Source organism: Diospyros lotus, chromosome 15 (assembly GCF_014633365.1).
Source record: "Diospyros lotus cultivar Yz01 chromosome 15, ASM1463336v1, whole genome shotgun sequence".
NCBI classification, from domain to species: domain Eukaryota; kingdom Viridiplantae; phylum Streptophyta; class Magnoliopsida; order Ericales; family Ebenaceae; genus Diospyros; species Diospyros lotus.
Window position 1 is genome coordinate 10,880,086 of NC_068352.1, and position 5,159 is coordinate 10,885,244.

At 33.7% G+C, this 5,159-nt stretch overlaps 1 long non-coding RNA gene across 1 annotated transcript; it reads right to left on the bottom strand.

Moving 5' to 3' along the window:
• Positions 1-3,361: 3,361 nt before the first annotated feature.
• On the bottom strand, positions 3,362-3,915 carry LOC127791491 (uncharacterized). The gene is made up of 3 exons (XR_008020954.1): positions 3,744-3,915; positions 3,560-3,652; positions 3,362-3,475 (listed from the first exon to the last, which is right to left on the bottom strand). It is a non-coding gene; the product is annotated as an uncharacterized LOC127791491 (long non-coding RNA).
• Between the last annotated feature and the right edge of the window lie 1,244 nt (positions 3,916-5,159).

Below are 5,159 nucleotides of genomic sequence, written 5' to 3' on the forward strand. Positions count from 1 at the left end.
AAAATATAGCGGCGATTTTAAAACTGCCACTATATTCAATAACACCTGCTTGAAGTACCTGTGTACATACCTAAATGACCCATAAATATCCAAATTCACAAACACAATACACCAAATTCACAAACACAATATGTACATCTATTTAATCAACAAACTATAAAGATTCCAACTTAAATATCCAAACATGTAACAATCACTTAAAATGAAAAATGAAAATTAATAATTTTAGAATTAACATACCATTGAATTTAGCATCGTAACAATCTCAGGTGGTATATTCGCCACAACGTTTTTCAAAAGAAAACTCATTACACCTTGAACATTTTGCAGCTGTGACTCTAAACTTTGAACCTTTTGTTTATTAGTTTGTAATTCTTCTGTCAAAAAGTTCACTTGTTCTTGATAACTGGTATTATTAGAAGACGAAGATCTCCCATTCAATTGACTAACGGTCCCAAAAATTTGATTTGGACTCAGACCAAATCCCAAACCTCGGACTCGGCCTGAGTGTTCTTTTCCTAGCACTTGAGCAAGTGAATCGTGTAAGGAGACTGACTATGGAGATGTGCCTTGACTCTCAATGTCAAAAATTTTGTCCTGTATATGTATGGATTAAAAAACAATATCAATATCAATTACAACAAACACCAGCAAATCAACTCACAAAAAATTTTCTATATAAATATGGATGTTTTTCTACTTGACATAAAATTCCCCTATCAAATTGGAAATCAACTGATGTCATAAATTTTGAACATTACAACAAAGTGAAGTGAAAGAAATGAATTGACAGATAAGATATGACCATCATCAAGCTAACACAACAGTGGCACTCACATTACACAACAGTCATAAATTTTAAATATATAAGTAAAATTTAAAATTTAAAAATGTTGAAGCTTAATAATCAAAATTCAAAGAATACATAGTGAATTTACTCAAATACGTAGGAAGGTCTCAAGCTGCTTGACACAACTTGTTCTAATAGTTAACCATTTGCATATGGTTCTCAACAAGGTCAGATCCTATTTACCATGCCATCGGTTTTACTAACATTATGTTTATTTTTTTTCAAACACCTTAGACTTCAACCTATGCCTTTGTCTGTTTGTACACAATAATTTTTCATTTTAAGCATTTGCTCGGACTGCTTTGGCAGAAAGTAAAATAAGGGCTGTCACATTAGACCTAGAAGGTCCTTAATGAATACAACTGTCACTTCAACAATCATTCCTTTTGAAAGTAGTTAAAACAAAAATAGGAGGTTGTTGTGACCACAGAAAGCCACCAATTTCTTGGCCTCGGTCTAGCATAGCAGTAAGTTGAGAAACGTTTTCTAGGCTGCAGTTGTATATCAGAAACAGACCTTGCTTCAATCAAAGGTCCAAAGAATAGCTACTAGGATGGTCACAATGAGTCGCAAACAATAAGACAAAATAAAATCATGAAACATGATTGCCAAAAATATTAAGGAAATGGAAAGTAAAGAGAACTATCAGGAATGAGACATCTATAGCAGCATTAGTGAGGAAATTTCGCAACACATGAGACAAACTTTATAAGTATACTTTACCTTAACAAACCCTACTAACATAACACTAAAAAATATATGCGAATATAAATACCCCTTACTTCTGTAGTTATTATAATGAAACTAAACATCTAGGATATCTCAAACACCCATGATGTCAGTATCCAATTTTTCAATACTTATTTTGTGTGTGTATGGGTTCTAATATTTTTCAACCCTCAAGCAAAAAATTCAAACACCTATGAGGTCTATTCTAACAGCAAGGTCCACCTAATTATGTACCCTATATAAGTGTCATAAAATTACTTATTTCAGTTCAATGAACCAAATGGGAATATTTTGTTTGTGTGTGTGAGTGAAAGGAGAATTCAAGAATTCTACTTTGGTTTAGTTTTTTGGACTCTAGACAGCTTTGCCTTTATGCGTATGTTGAAATCTTAAAACTTTTGATCTTGCATGCTCCATGTTTTCATTGCCCCTTTATGTCAAATGGGCTATGATACGATACATCGTCTCTTGGCTGAGGTTCAGTGGCAGAGTCAAGACCTTGGGTCGGAGGAGAAAGTCTTAAGTCTGTACACTAAATTGCCATTACGTAATTTCCTCATCTTTTTAATTTTAGAAATTGGGGGGGGGGGGATCCAGGGCATCTTTCTTTCCAGTGTTGTGATTGAGTAGTTCTATTTATTTGTTCTTCTTATTAATTACTTGGATCTCTATTGCATTTCATTTCCTAAAATATGTGTTTAATTTCAGGAGTTGTTGGCTACTTGGGCTCCAATTTGTTCGTAAGGAGGATCTGCCGAAACATCAAGTGCGATTAAGGGCTTCCTCTCAAGAATCTGCAAACCTAATGATGGTAGTAGTAGTAGTAGCCCACTTCCCCGTGGAAGTTGTTTTTGACGACTGATCTCAATGAGGGAAGCCACTTGTCATTGATTGCTCTGGGATGTCGCCATTCCATCCAGCCAGTTTCATATGGAATTCTCGTAGCCCTAATGTGCCATGTAATTCATCTAGTTGGAGGAGAAAGCCCCCCAGATTATTTTTTTTTTTCTCTCTATGGGCTGGCTGTAAGCTACCCTTTTTCTCTTTTACTTTTGGTTTAAAACTTAAACTTAGAACCCAGAGATTGTTTCTATAATCTGAAAATATAACATCAAACAAGGAGTCTTTTTTTTTTTTTTAATTTTGTAGTTAATTTAACAAGCACAATTGTTTGGGACCCCAATTTCGATCTAGTTTGTCACTGTTAACAGTAAAGATTGTTGATTTCAAGCCTGTTAGGACTCCTTATAGAGATACAGAACTACATTTCTCAATCTATCCATTTGACACTTGTTCTTTAGTGAACTGCTAGGGGTGCTCCTGGAGATGTAAAACTTCAGCTACAGGATTTTTTAACTTCATTTTGACATAATAAATTTGGCATGTTCTTGACGTGCTTCCTTTAAGAAGAGAAATCCATAGAATTATCCATTTCTAGTAGCAAATAGGCTGGAAGTGCATGAAGTATTTCAAGTTTAGCAGGCTTTCCAAGTCTTAAAGAATAAACTGTACTCAAGACTTTAGAACAATTTTTCTGTTAAGAACCAAGACAGGATTGTTTCTTCTACAAAATAGGGTTGTGGTAAGTTTCTGCTTTTATAGTTTGTTATTTTATGTTTGCAAATTAATAATGTAAAGAGAGACCAATTTCAGACTCTAATAAACAAAGACTAACAAACAAAAGGTCTAAGAATTACGATATAACTGGGAAACAAAAGCAAAAGGTGTCTAGAAACAAACACTATAAAAACAAATAAATTTGAAAGTAAAGTTTAAGTTTGTGTCAAAACTTACGCTTATAGTTCGTGCCCCTTCATTCACAAAAGATCCGTCTTTCTTCTTATGTGTCGCGATATATAATAAACCCCTACTCACTGGCTGACCACTCTCAATTTCCTATAATTTAGAACAATTTCACATAAATGTTAGTTGATGTTAGAATGAAAAATTCATACTTAGGATAAATTTTTGTAATATTACCATCTCATGTTTTTTTCTTGCCAGACTCTTTGATCCTCCAGTGTGTGGGATTGTCAATTTGGATCGATTTTCACTATTTTGTAGACACATCTCCTAGATATTCAACAAGAACATCATTACTTGAATTATACTTATTTAGTTGTATAAAGAGTAGTACTCTTATAAGCAAGATTAGTAACATCACCTTAGTTTTTTCACGTGCACGATAATCAATGAAACTTGCCCACTGGTCTTGTGAAATTCCTGGTGGATGTTTTGCAAGATTTGCCTCTCGACCAATAGTGGGATCATAGTACTCGTGGTATAACTTGCATCTACTATCCTTCCATTTTTTTTCAATGTTTCTCAAAATGAAATTCTTCACATGTCCTTCGTTAACATTTAATTTTTCCTTGAAAAAATAACAATGTTAATTATAACAAAATATTCAGAAAAATATATCAAAACAACAAATATTAGATAATTACCATGACTCTATTTTTGTAAATTTCATCTTTATATGCGTTGGGAACTTTATGACAGCTTTCGTAATTGACAGGAAAAGCGACAAAATCAGAAGCTAGCTCCCCTAAAATCCCTCCGAATAGTCCCGCTGCATCTCCTATGGGTTGGAGCGTGTCATTAAACTTTAACATGACACGCCTTCCATGTGCAAGTAGCCAAACATCCTTAACCCGTAGTTTTTCTTGTTTTATAACTCCCTATTCATCTGTCAATCAAAATACATATAGCTAATTTAATAATTAATGCAAGTATTTAGTAAATACACACAATTTAAATATTTTGTGCATACCTATCACATTAACTGTCCAATAATGGCGTGATGTAGACGAGGCTGTCGATGGAAAATCCTAAGATAGATGTGGGGTGGATGATTCTTGTAACGCCCCGCTCCCACCTACGGGTGTTACTCATGAATAGCCAACTTACTATTCACACGCTAGGGCAAAGATGAAGAGACGGCTACGTTTCAACGGGAAACGACCTAGGTGGGAACTAGACTTTGCCCTCTCTTCGCTCCGCTCGAGGGTCCGGGAATTATCAATCGACCTATTAAACCTGAGACCTCGCAATCGTCACCCCTTCTCGAGCTCTTTAATGAAGGCTAAGGGTGACCTACCAGGATCAAAAGAAAATAAGCTAACTCTCTAGCTTAAAATAATTTATGGCATAACGCCTTAATTATAAGAAAATAGATTTTTCCTATCTTTGCCCCAACCATTAACCCATTTATCTCACTTCCAATTCCTTTGGAAAATATTTGGATTAATCTTTCCTTAGAAAAATTTAAATAAATTTTTCCTCATTAAAGCTCAATTGATTTTCCCTTTTATTTATTTCGAAATTTCCATAATTTTCCAACCATTAGGAAATTAATTTTTGAAATACAAATCTCAAGCATCCTCATCCAATTTCAAAATTTTAGGAAAATAGTCCATTATTTAATTTCCCAAAATATAGAAATTTTTCCCACAATTGCCTCAAATTTACATTAATTTAAAAATTAATTTAGAGGCTAAATACTCATTTATTTATTTAAATTATTTCAGAATTTCATAATTTATCAGAAATAACTAAATAACCCCAAAAATATAAAATA